Source organism: Aythya marila (assembly GCF_965140915.1).
Source record: "Aythya marila genome assembly, chromosome: 5".
In the NCBI taxonomy this organism is placed as follows: domain Eukaryota; kingdom Metazoa; phylum Chordata; class Aves; order Anseriformes; family Anatidae; genus Aythya; species Aythya marila.
Window position 1 is genome coordinate 52490926 of NC_139046.1, and position 14274 is coordinate 52505199.

Here is a 14274-nt window from a genome sequence, read left to right on the forward strand (position 1 = left end):
AGGACCAATTTTGTTATTTCTGATATAAGTAATAAGGGCTGGTTTTTGTATGGAAATACAAAATGAAAAACAAACAAAAACCATTGATCTGTATGGAACACTTAAGATACACAATTTTCATGTACTTCAGTCAGGAGTGCACCTTCTAAAAGCAGAGGTCTCAGTTCTCTGTCAACATATTTTTCAGACTATACTTAAATGCCTTTTCAGTCTTGTATTTCTCTTCTGAGATTTCTGCATGGGCCTCCATCATAATGATATTTTATTATTATTATTATTTTTATAGTGACATCCCCATAGATACCTTTATACACAGCTTTACAGATTCTTTTTTTTTTTTTTTTTCCGTGGCTTAAACAGGATCTGGCACCAAACTTCTGAAAAATGAATGCCAGAAAAGACAACGTCTGCTTAAAGAAACCCTAGTACATGAAGGAGTTTGGAGAGTTTCCAAGGAAAAGTGCCCATTTACTGGCTTATTAGCTTTTATGAAAGCTTCATGGAGCAAAATCTCTTTCTTTTGTCAGGAATGACAGACTTCGATGAGCATGGACATTTGCAACTTGCAAGCAGGTAGTGTGCTATTTACCCCTCAAGATTTTATGGCAGTGGAATTTCAATGGTTTTCAAAGAGCTTTGGCATGTAGGTGGAGATACTCACAAGGAAGCATAGCTGTGTTCATAAGGCCTGCGCCATGATATGCTGCCTGCATTTTTATTTATTTATTTTTTTGACAAATTATAACTTTTGCAAGTTGACATTTGCAGGGTCAGGTTCAGAATACTTGTCCTACCCCAACCTGTTGGCAGAAGCCATCTTGTTCAGAAGGATCATATCTCCACCTCTGACCATATAGCACTAGAGACACTGTGTGGCTCCCCTGAAGGTTTCTAGTTTTGGGGTTGTGCCACAGAGGGAGAAGCTGAGGTTTGTTTCAATGCTGGTCATTTGATCCAAGCTAATTTGGGCATATGCAAACCTTCACATATGCAAAGCCCCCCAGGGATGGAACAGAATATCTCTTTTAGGACACCAGCTCTTCTTCCAAACTACATCCATAGCAATCCAGCCAGGCCAGTCCTTGAGGAGAGATTCTTAACAGAAATACAAAGATTGGCAGGAATGTTGTAGGGATGGACGTGTGCACGTGTGAGAAAGCACTGAAAGAAGCAGCAGAACAAGGGTTACAAGAACATCCTGTATTGATAACAAGGGACACCATTCCCATGACACTGCTCCCACGACACTGCACCCAGGAGGATCGTAGAGGAATGCGTTTTTTCTGGCATGACCACAGGGCCTACGCTCCGTTCAGGTAACAGCACAGACAATTTGTCAGTGGAAGATCTCACGCCTTCCTGCCAGCAAGCTTACAGCAACCTAACGTGCCATTCCTTTTCCTGTTACCCCAGCAGGAAAACAGACATATCCTGCCAGCAGCAACAAACGGGCTGCCCAAACACTAGGGACTTCTGTGGGAAGGCACAGGGCTGCAAATCCCTTGTCTGTTTCAGTGGTGTTTTCCTTCGTGATTCAAATTCCTCTTCACAAGGCACCACACAGATATGGGACAAATAGACTGTCACGTTCAGTTCCAGGCCTTCCACACTGGGGTCTTTGGGTGCAGTCCTCAGGCATGTACTGTGAAGCACCCTGCCACACCACCCATGCTGGCAGTGACAATGCAGCATGTTGGATCCCGTACCTACAACTTCTGCTCCTTTCTGTCCTGGAGCTTCTTCCCCATCCCCCTGCCTGTCTTCATTCCCCATATCCCCTCCCACTGAGCTCATGGAAGAATCTTCATAGAATGAGGAGATGCAGAAAGGGAAAACAGATATTGCCTGAATTGGCCTGTTTTATATCTGTTTCTGGAAAACAGCAAAGCCAGTATCTGAAAGAATACTCATTTCCTGTTTTGTTTTTTTTTTTTTGTTTGTTTAATTTTAATTATCATGTTTTCTTTGCTTTTACTTAAAGAAATCCCAAACATTTTATTCCATTTATTCCTATTTAATTCCAGCTTTGATAACATGAGACAAACGCATTTAATTTGGCATATTGTATTGCACATTATATTTTAGCCATAATTTTTCAGTGACTATTGTTTCTGAACTCTCAGTAAGGCAGTTCGTCTGTATGTTTAGCATATAGAAACAATGACAACCAGTACTGTGTGGCCAAGAAGTGCTCCAATCCATGAATTACAGATGAAAAGCATTATACTATGGTACACTTCATATTTATAAATAACTTCTTGGAGCAAGCATGGGGAAAAAAAACAACACATACATTTTAAAGTTACTACTCTATTTTAATTATTATTATATGTTGTCATATATTTTATTTACTACTGTATAATTACAGTACCTTGACTAAACTGTGGCCCAATATTCAATAGGCAATTCCAGTGAAACGGACAATGACAGTAAGAATTCTTTTCCTTCAAAAGGGTTTAAAAAAAAATTGTTTTAGAGAACTTTTTTCTTTTTTAATAACTTCAAAATTTGGCTTTCTGGGTATTAGCAGACCAATAGATAAAATATAAAATCCATTTTCTGTCTTTTATGGGGGTTTGCAGACATAATAAAAGGAATATGGAGTAATGCACGTACTTAAGATGTCACCTTGAACTGTAAAATTGTACAAAGTGTTACTTATATAGAGACACTAATACTACATAAATAGCTGTTTTCATAAAAAGATACAAGTAAAAATTAACCAACTATAGACATGCAAATCAATATGTAAACAAGACTTCCAAACTGAAGACCACTTTTACAAGTAAAATTGAAGAAAAAAAAATCATTCAGTTGGGTTTTAGCATGGATGTAAAAACAGTCACTGTCTTCTTCACCCTTTTCATTCACACCAGACTGACAGTATACTGGACGTCACTTGTTTCTCTGCAGGTTTCTGTCCTCTGCAACTGATGCACTTTTCTCAGTAGCAAGCTGGTTTTTCTAACTGTTGCTCCTGCGCTGGTGTAGTTGACAGCTTCACTTTCCATCACACACTGTGTTTACAAGGTAAAATCCATCTTGAGATCAATGTAATTTCACTTCTGACTCAAGTTTCTGATTCATATTTGCTGTAACATTAACCACATGGTAACCAATTTTAACCCTGTGCCTAAATGAGTCATATTGAAAACTACATAATTGTATGAAAACATTAACTGATGGCTTTTAAGCAGATTTAATTCATTTTCCTAATATTTATCTCAGCCTTACAGTGCTGCTGACAGAAGCTCTTCACAGTTTCTCAGGGCTCCCCCTGACTCTGAGGTCACTTCTGGTGTTTCTGAACCTACCTTCACACACTGCCCTTACATCATTCTTCCCTCATCAGTCCTGAACCAAAATCTTCCAGTCTTAAGCCAAATCTTGCATCCCATTTCATGCTCCTGTTTTAATTCTCTCCAGGCATCTCGCACACCAATCACTCCGGACTTCTTCACCCCAGCCCTCTTTCCCACAGATGTCCGTCAGCAAGATCAAAAGGAGACGAAAAACAAAACAACACAAAACCCTGCAAACCAACCCAAAACAGACGGATTTTAGGTGCCGCTGTCCCACCATCGTTTCCTCTCATAGCGAGAAGCTGCGCGCCCGCCCTCCCCTCACACGCAGCATCGCTGTGGGCTGCTGCCCGCCTCAGGCAGCGCCTCTCACACACCTGGGACAACCGGGTTGGAAATGAACCCGTTTGGTTAGAAATGAACCCATTTGGTTGGAAATGAACCCGTTTGGTTGGAAATGAACCCGTTTGGTTGGAAATAAAGAGCCCGCGGCTGCCCCGCGCCGACCGTTAACGGCCAGCACAGCGGCACGCGCTCGGGGGCGGCTGTCCGTTAAATCCCCCTCCTCGCCCAGCGCCATTTTGGAGAAGCGGCTGCCGCTAGGGGCAGTAGAGAGGGCATCAGCGGGGCTTGCAGGTTGAGGGAGCGAAGTTGTGAGGTAAAATGAAGAGGGTTTTTGTTTGTTTTTTTGCTTAAATTCATTTATTGCTTCAGTGAGGGCTTCAGTGTAAGAGTCAGGATCTTGTTCTGGTCATTAACGCCTCCCCCAGCTCGCTTTCCTAATGCATGCTTCAGTGTGGACCATTTCTTCTCCAAGTACATCAGTTTTGCACCTATTAGAGCTTCTATAATCCAAGAGGTAGAAAGGGCAGTAGCAAGTGAGAAGTTTTCAAACTGCCTTGGAAATGGAAGCTGAAAAGTACTGGTTAGTCCCATAGAAACAACACCGCGCTTGTCTTGCAGGAAACGTCCTGACAATGTTTCCATTTATATCAAACATACAAGTGAAATGTTGATACTCCCATGCAACTTTTTGTTATTCTTGCTAATTTAGTCAATAATCACAAAATAAGAGGCCATTTCTGATGGATAATTTATTCAGTCCTCTTTTTTCTTCTTTTCAGAAAATGCTCAGAAAATTTTCACTACTTTTCTTTTTTTTTTTTTTTTTTTGTCTGAGTTTGTGAATTTATGTGGAAAATATTTTCCCTGAATGAATATTTTATGAGCAACTTGTTGTGGATATTCATTATTCAAATTTTAGCATTAATTCAGGGTTGGTTAGGCGCCTAAGTAGTATGGTTTCTGCATCACAATTGAGTGACTTGTGCAGCTTACCCACACATTTTCCATTTAAAGTGTGAATAATCACATTCAAGCATGTATTTTGGACTATTTATGCTTTCACGTTTAAGTTTATTTTTGCAAGTTTATGTAAAGCTACATTAAAAAAAAAATCTAAAATATTAGAGGATTTTTTTTTTGCATTGCTTACTGATTACTTAAAATTTTTCCATTGCTTACTACTTTCCATTGCTTACTAATTACTTTTTGCTGCCCTAGATTTTCCCTGCAGTTTCAGCAGTTTCAGAGGAGTAAAGCCTTCTTTCACTTCATCTTGAGAAGTTCCTACGTTCTGAGAAACGTTTGTCACAGTACACTGCAGAGGGATCTCCAGTGAACTCTGTTTATCCAGTGAAGCCCTGTGGGATACTTTGATGAAAGGTATCTCAAGATGTCATTTTTTTTTTTTTCATATTTATTCTAAAATGGCATTCATCTCTCTTAAACCTAGGAATATATTGATTAAAATGAGGCATTTATGTACGTATTTATTTATATGTTGAATAGAAATAATTTTTCAAATTTGTAGATCTTCAGTTTCATTTAAAGTCAGTAACAGACATACTTAATGCTTACTGAAATAAATGGCTATTCACATGGTGATATTTAAGCATTTAGCTCTAGCATGACTGTGCCTTTTTATTCCGTAGCTATAATTTCTAGATATCCTTCATTACAAGGAGTGCAAAGCAAATCTGGTAATATTGACCACGTGCAGAAGCTGTATTATTTACAACAATTTTCATAGTTTTGTAATAAGCTTCAGTTAAATCCACAGATTGCTAGTGTCTGAAAAAAACATTTGCTTTTGGTGGTTATAGGTGACAAATGCAGAATATCAGGGAAGGTTTTTCACAGAAGTTACAGCAGAGCAATGCTGTGTAGGGATAAACATCTTGCTTCCTAGGTAATTAAATTCCTCATTGCTGGGCAGCACTGATAGTTTAATCTGTCTTGGTGCAATTAAGAACCCTATGTCTTCAGTGTAGGAATCAGATATTAGCAAGGACTTGGAGTTGTCATGGTGGGGGAGAATCACTAGAGAAAGCAGAAGAAAGAATTTGGGGTAACTCAGTTGCTGTGGGGATGGCAGAGCACTAGCACAAGTTGCTCAAAGAGGTTGTGGAGTCTCCCTGCTTGGAGATGTTCAAAAATAATCTGGACACGGTCCTGGGCAACTGGCTCTAATTGATCCTGCTTGAGCAGGGTGTTGGACCAGATGGCCTTTGGAGGTCCCTGCCAACCTCAGCCATTCCATGGTTCTGTGGCTGCAGGGGAAGGAACGGCATGCTTGAAGTAGGGAAAGAATCTGTAGTTGTACTTTAAACAGGAGATTATAGTGAAAGCATAACTAGGGGAGAAAGAAAGAAAGTTTAGGAGCTAAGGAAAGGCCTAAAGTATTTCAGGATACAGAGTAGTGTTCAGGAACTGAAAAATAATTTTCGTCCTGTAAAATATGGTTTGGAGTTATTGATTACCTCACATCTGAAATTTTGTCAGCAAAAGCATCAGAGAGTATTATCAGTGTCATTGTAGAGTAGTCGAATGCTTTTTTTTTAATCCCTGATCAAGATCACTTCTTCCTCTGACATAGCCAATTGACATATTCACTGTCTCATCTTGTCATTCAGGGAGATTATGTCATTTTGATGAAAGAGCCATTTATGAATCTCACATACCTACAGGACAGCAGAGCATATTGCCAAGCTGTTTTTGTCTCCATACAGATGCATTATTTCACTTCTTTCAGTTGGCTTATTATTTATTTAATGACTGCAGGAGTAATTTTTCTCTGTAATGTGTTCTGTATGTAAGGTAGTTGTGTATTTGTCTCCTGGATGTTTAGAAATATACTAGTTGTTTCCTGATGAGATCTACCTCTTCCTTTATTGGAGGTGGAACTATTCCTACTGAAGGGGTGCCATAATGTCTTCTGGGAGGAAGAGCAGCTGTCTCAAGCTCAACTTGGGCAAAACTGAAGTGGTACTGTCCAAAATACTTGTTTTCTTCAGGAAACATTTTTCTTCCCAATTACTCCAAAAGCCCAGGCACTGAGCATTATCTCATGCAACAGACAGCTTTAAAGGGCAGTAAGAGACATGGGGAAGAGGTACACAAGGAAGCACAGTCACTATCGTTTGTATCTCAGATATTGTCTCCTCTGCCAGAACACTGGTATATTGACTGAATCACAGAGTTGATCACAAATCTGCCATGGACCTCCAGAAAATGAGTTACGGAAGCCACCAAAGGAAGTTATGCTCTCATAGACAGAGCTTTTTCTTTGTGAGGATATTCATAGCCCTTTTATGAAGATATTTGACTGGCTAGTTTTATTTGGTAGATATGGAATGATATGGCAGAAGTTTTTACTGACATTTTTGATGGTTAGAATTTTCAGTATGAGTCACTCTATGACACCCCCCACACAATCATTTCCAAACAGCTTCTCCTCAGATGTTTGTCAAATTCCCTGACCAAGTCTTATGCTCTTTATAGGAGCATTATGAGGAATTTCAAGCAATAGTCTATAAAGAACTGACATCCAAGAACTGATTCTTCTGATACTAGAGATTAATCCATAATGCATGCTGCATCTGTAACCCATTTATACAGCAGTGGACGTCTCTTTTTATTGTAGATTTATGAAACATTGGTCCAGTTCATTGTTTTCTAGGGCTGATTCAAATTTTTTTTTTATTTTGCATTTCACAGTTTTAGATACTTTGCTGCTTTTAAGGATTTATGCCACAACATGCTAGTTTCCAGAATTTGATTTTTTTTTTGATGCACGCCTATGATGACATTTTTATAATTTGATTTTTATGCATATCAGACATTCCCTGGCTTTTTGTTTCTCCATGTGCAAGAAACACAAAGAGAAATGAGTTTCCTGGGTCATTTTGTCTAGATACAATCTCGTCTGAACACTTGATGTCATTGGGCAGTTTGGGTTTGCTATCTGGGAGAGCAATTCTCACATTTCTCCAGGGGATGAGAAGATACTCCTTACATTACCATCAGTCGCTGTATGAGAAGCAAACAGATGTCAGAAGGAGAAACTGATAGCTGAATTAGCGCATCATATTTATGGTTATGCTGTTGGAAATAGTATATGCCATCTGATGAATGAAGACCAACTATATAGTAAGGTAAATCTACAAAAGAAAGCAACTAAAACATAAGGAGGTATTGTGTAGAATCATAGAATATCCTGAGTTGGAAGTGACCCACAGGGATCAATTACTTAATTAGTTATGCTTAACCTCTTAACTCTACCACTTCTTTTTTCAGTATCATGTACTCTAGAAAAAGCTCTGCATTTTTGTTAGTTTTTTGTTTGTTTGTTTGCTTTTTCCTGATAAGGTTTCCATTGGCTGAATGGATTATAAATCAAGAAAAACTCATTGTGATTAAAATAAAAAAATGCAAAGGGCTGCAAGTAGCAGAAGCAGTACAAACAGTGAAAGGAGAATCTTAAAAGTGAGAATGAGAATGACACATGCTACTTACTTCTTTTCATCTGAATTGTATAACTTTCCTTGTGGTTTTGTATATAGAATACCAGTCTGTCTGGTAGAAATACATCTTCTGTTTTAGTAACTGATGTAATATTAAAGGAATGACACTCCAAGAAATCAGTATTTTACAAAGTTTAAAACAGATCTTGTTTCCACTGCTTACAGCTTAGATTCCTATCGTTTTAACCAAAATACATGTAGGGTGTTTTACAGTGTTTACTGCCAGTTACTCTTTTTTAAATGACAACTCATGCAGTTATGGATGCATGGCATGATCTGTAGAGGATTCATGAGAATCGTGCGTGTTCATGGAACAGAAGAAGGAACCACCAACCACTGGCAAGGAAACAGAAATTTCTTTTTAGGTTATTAACTTTGCAGATTGCACCCAATCATTTGCTACCTATTAATTCTTTCCACTGGGCCCACAGCATGACATGTCAAGCAAAGGGCAAAAGCGCCCCCACTTCGTTATCTGGCAGATGTCCACATTATATAGTTCAGTGCTCCATGGAAGGTGAAGTAAAAGCTATGTATAGATGTGACCTTAGGCACACGCAGATGCTGCACACAAGTACAGTAATGCTAATCAACCAAGTAAAGCTGCAGTATCAGGGGCTAGGTGAGTCAGCAAAGCTTCTGCAAAGAGAACATCAGGCATAACAGTTGCTAAGATACCAAGGTTGCAACAAAAAAAGTAATACAAAGTGAGTTTCCTTATTAATAACTTGCTGCAGCATGCGTGTAGTAACAGTGGCAAGCAGAAAAAACAATGGATGTGAAGAGCAAGTTCAGTCATACGGTAGAGAGGAGCAGGGCCGTAGGTGGGACTTCTGAGGCTCATCCTGCTGGAAAAACTCGGCTGCAGCGGCAGGTTAATAAAGAGCTATTACATGTTCATTTTCGTTTTGTTGTGAATGTGGCTGTTGGATTGAATTTTGCTGGAAAAGTAAGGTTTTTATCAGGTACAATATCTGAATGTTAGCATCTGTGTAATGGAAACCATCTTAAGCTCATTAATCCATGCCTAGGACTTGCCTTAACATTTGGATTTACTAAAAAGATGCTTGTTCTTGTTGACTGGAAAGTGATAAAGTGATTTCAGTGCAGGAACCACTTTTTAGCGGCAGACATTGTCATTTGTATTTGAAAATAATGTTGTAAATAATGCTGTATTTTATGAGCTGATATGTAATATTTTTTAAGTAATTGAGAAGTTGGGAAATCTGCCTACTATCCTCAAGCAAGCTACTTCTGCTTAAATATATATTGTTTTTTGTTGTTGTTGTTTTGTTTTGTTTGTTTGTTTTTCCAGTTCCAGAGTGTGGAGAGAGATTTATTTTTCTTTGGATGGCTAGTACAAACTATATGGATAATAAAAATATGGCTTGCTTTTCAAGAAGAAAATGTTTACTAGATAGTCTGAGGTCTTGAAAAAACAACTAAGATTGTCCAGATGTTTAAGTTCTCTGACCTGACTTACATTGTGTTTGTATTGATTCTGGTATAAATGCCAAGTGTAGCACAAATGGTTTTATTCAAATTAGCCACTTAACGTTTTGAGACTTTCTGTAATGCTGACTATTAAAATGGGTTATGCTTTAATTGCATTACAATTTTTAAAGAGCATAATGAAAGCCTTAAGCAAGTTCTGCAGAGCAAGAGTGAAATACTTACCCCTGAACTTTAAATTCACAAACTTGCCTAAGAGAAAGTGCACAAGAGATTGAACAAATAGGTCTTTGTTACCAATAGAAGTATATGGAAGTAGAAAGCATGGAATATACAGAATTGTGTGTGGGGGGTGGGGGGTGCAGAGTGCAGCAGAAAAAATAGAGAAAAATGAGGGTTCTGGGAAAAGGAACATGGATTAGAGAACAAGCTGAGCATCCTTGGGCTAGCAGTGCAGTTGTTAATTATTTATGGTGAATTGCAGATTAACTGTGCTGTGGATTCAGAGGCAATACTGCAGACTCTGTGAGGAGCCAACAACAGTCTTTAGAGTTTGTTAGCTTAGATGCATTGTGGTGCAAACACAGCTGTGGAATGGCCATGGCCAGCTTAGCAGATAATGAAAATTCTGCAAGACCTTATTTTTCCTAAAGTGCAATCTAGAAAAACTTGCTTGGATTTGCTGTTGTTCCTTACAGTTATATTCATGGAAATAAGGCTTTTGGCACATTCTTAGTAATACACTGTATTGCTCTGAAGAAGGTTGGCCTGTCACAAGCTGCTTTTGCTGCTGTTTATAAATCAGTCTTTCTGAGAAGAAAAACAGTTACCAAATAAAACAAAGTTGAATGTGGGAATGACCTTACCTTCGGCTTAGACAAAGAAAAATCTTTTCGACCTGTCCTGAATAAGTAATTTTCTCTCTTGTGGAAGTCATCTTGTGCTGAATATAGGGTAGAAAGAGAACCCTGTCAAAAATAAATAAATAAATAAATAAATCAAGAAGAGAGAAATTGACCTGAAGCTGAACTGTGGAAGAGAGAAACAAAAAAAGGCAATCTGTTAGAGGTCAAAGAAAAGTCAGAACTTTGGTGGAGTCAGTGGTTAATCTATGTCTTCAGTGCTGTTGTTCAGGAAAAACAGAACTTGTGTAATTAGTATTTTTGCATAAAAGGAAAGCTGGAAGGCTTGAAATTTTTATGGTCTTTGCAAAAGCAGTTGTGTGCTTGCTGTAGCTATTCTACTTTGGTCTTAGAACTGAGATGCAAAGGGATCAATCTGAAATGCATACTCAACCTGATAATTGAACTCATTATTTTTATTTTCAGCAATAAATCTCTAAATTATATCTTTATATAACATTTTGTACATTTTGAAACAAATTGTACAAATCCCTGTAATCATCTAGTGTCTTTAGCTCACAGTGTAACATTCTGTATTCCTGAGTTTACTGACTTTTCAGGACAAGTAGCTTGTGCCTCTGTGACAGCAGAATGGTTCTTTAGCTTGTTCTAGTATCCTAAGGGTTTATGTCTAACTCCATGATTAATTTACACATAACACAAGCAGTAAATACTCCCATTTTCTCACGTTTACTGCCCTACTGCTCAGTCCCACATGTCATACTAGCTTTATCCATTTCTGTCTTTTTCCTCTGTCTTCACATGATCACATCCCTAAGTCTTCCCAGCTAACACTCCTTATGTCTTTTGGTGCAGACAGTCCATGTTGTGTATAGCTCCATATACCACCACTAACAGTTGGACTAAGATTGGCTCATTTAACCTCTATCTGTACCAAATCCTAAATTGTTTATTCCAGGCTTTTTTTGGTCTTCCCTAACACAGATTCCTCCTTTATTCCTTAGAATCTAGTGTGCTTTCTTTAAAATAAACAGGTAGGATACAAGTCTGTTAGAACATACAAGACTAGCATCAGACTGAGGGCAAGATTGTTCCATGTTAAGAGGCAACCACACCTCTCTTTATGGAGTGAAAGTTCAAATAAATTTATTTTTTGACCAGGTTTCAAAATGTAATAATAGGCTAATAGTCTATTTCGTAGTACTAGAAATAAGTTCACAGGAAGTGCAATTGTAGTGAAATTGCCATGTACAGACACAGTTTGCCTTTGAATAGTTTGAAGTTTTGCCTTGTTTAGACTTTTTGTATCCAAGTGAAGGTGGTGCAAACAAATGAGCAATCATGATGTACTGTCCACGCTGTGATGATGCTATATTGAGAAGTTTCCAGAGAGCAGTTTCCCACAAGTTTATTGGGTTTGAAATTATATCACGGATAAAACCCTGCAGATGGCAGCAGTGCTTTATAGTTCAACATTGCAGCACAGCACTTGGTATAGTCTGAGGCAGAATCCCATACTGAAGACACTGATTTCCAGAGACTATTACAGTGGCATGTTTTGCTAAGTAGTCAGCATATTACCGATGCTTTATTTATTTATTAAGTTTAGTTTAAAGAGGAAAGTTGTAATACTTATCAAGTTGTAGAAGGTTGGTTTTGCACCTTGCGGAATCTCTCTGAGTTCATGATGCAGACATCTACCTCTGTTTCTGAGGTGGGGATTTTTTGTGTGTTTTGCTTTTTTCCAAAATGTTTTGCATCCTTCAGGTTTGCAGCAGGAATTTGACCTAGCTGACTTGGAGTAGTACAGCATACTAATACTTCTGAAACAGACAGTTCGTTCGTAGCAAAATTTAAGTGACTATTGAAAAAAAATCCTTTGTGTGGCAAATACCTAGTTCTAAGGACACTGCATCAAACAGAATAAGTGATGGATCGAAATACCTGACAAAATATCCTTGCTTATCTACTTGGATATGAAATATTATTTCCCTTCTTTTTGCTAGCTCTGTTGACCTAAGCTGATTTCTTGAGTCTATCATGCTGCTTAGGCTCATTCATCCATAATCTAATGCTTTTATCTCCTTTTTCTCATTCTGTTCTCAATAATGCTAACTTGTCTCAAAATTTGTACAGTCCACCTTTACATCTTCATCATCTCTTTGCAGTTGTTAATGTTCAATTTTGTTAAGACATAAAAAAATCCAGAAGACTAATGATCAAACAGAACGTTATGCAGGTAAACCACTCTTTATGGTTTCTTTATTTTGTGATAGTCTTTCTATGCCTAAAGCAAAGTTTAGTAGAAATCAGGTTTATGCAACACATTAAATATTTTGGCTGTTCCTCTTCTATCTTCAAGTAAGAAGCTACTGTTTTCACTAGCATTACTTTATCTGTGTGCTTATATTGTAATTTATTCAGGGCAATGACAGTACCTTTTTACTTTATGTACAAAGTCTCTGAGTATCTTGACTGAATGACTGGTTGTAAGCAGATGACTATTTTGACACAGTTTCCTAGCTGGCTTCATCAAAAAGACACAGTATGAAATAGTTTACTTTCAAAATATATGATAAGCAGAGACTATGAAGCTTGAATATGTTTTTGATTCAAGATATGGATGTCTTAAGGGCAGTTTTGAAGCAAATGGATAGGACAGCTCTGCTTCATTGTTTAGAAGATTTGTTTCTTCAGGACTGAAAACTTTTGCCCTCTGCTAAAATCTCTGTATATAGCTAACTATCCTCTAACTTAGCCTGGGCACACATTTTTTTTGTGTGTTCCATTTCCTGGCCCATAATATTATATAATATTATTTGGTGCTAAAGATTATTGCATTTTAACTGTAGGGAAAAAGATCCCTGTAAAGCCTTTGGGATGCTTCAAGATGAATGATGTTATGAAAATTGTTACAAGTTTTACTGTTTCATATACTGTGAACTGATGAAAGACAGCAAGGCAGTTACTTCTCAGGATAATATAAAATTTGCCTTAGGTGGGACTATTCTGTTTACTGAACACTTCATTCACTCCCAGTGGAAAACCAGTGATGGCATTTGCTGTTTTCATAACAACCCAAAGAGGATGCTCTGCTGCTGAATGGCTGGCTACCCCCTGCTGGCTAAATAGCAAAGAAGTAATATGTGAGAAACTGCCAAAAATAATGTTAGCCATCATCACTGGAGCGCATAGATTCATTCCTACTGTAAGGCTGCTTACCCTACAGCAAATCAATTTGGTTCACCTCCCATAGTGGTAGCTTACTGCCATGACTCTCTTGGGCGTTCCTACTTTCTTTTTTTACTGCATGAGCAGCAGAAGAAGACAGGGTAAAGGGGAAGGGAGTAGCTGTTGAAAGAAATCTGTCATTGTGTAACTGAACTACTGATATTAGCTTTAAATCCACTTTGGACAACAAATGAATATACAGCATGTTAAGCTGTGCATATGTATACGTATATGGTATGCCCTCATTCTGTGTAGGACGTTAGATGAAAGTTCAGCTTGGCACTGATTTATATCTAGGAATCCAAGAAGAAGTGCAAAGGGGAAATGATAAGAAGCAAGAGGTTTGCTTCTTATCACAAGGGGTTTGTTTCTTCCTAAAATGCATTCCCCAGCTGAAATAGTACACTGGGCCATGTCTGATCATTCATAAGTAGAATGGCATGGATTATCCCTGTCTCCTTCATTCTCTACTGATCAGTCAAAAGAAGCAGGGGAAAAGGGCAAATCTAACCTAAAACACTTCTAGAGACATACAGTTTATGTAAGTCAGTGGAGTTAATA

At 38.1% G+C, this 14274-nt stretch overlaps 1 long non-coding RNA gene across 1 annotated transcript in view; it reads left to right on the forward strand.

Moving 5' to 3' along the window:
• The first annotated feature begins 5015 nt into the window (after positions 1 to 5015).
• Positions 5016 to 14274, forward strand: part of LOC309879025 — a 163643-nt gene continuing 154384 nt past the window's right edge. Inside the window, exon 1 of the long non-coding RNA XR_014317648.1 lies at positions 5016 to 5027. This is a non-coding gene — a long non-coding RNA (uncharacterized lncRNA). The remainder of the gene's footprint in view (positions 5028 to 14274) is intronic.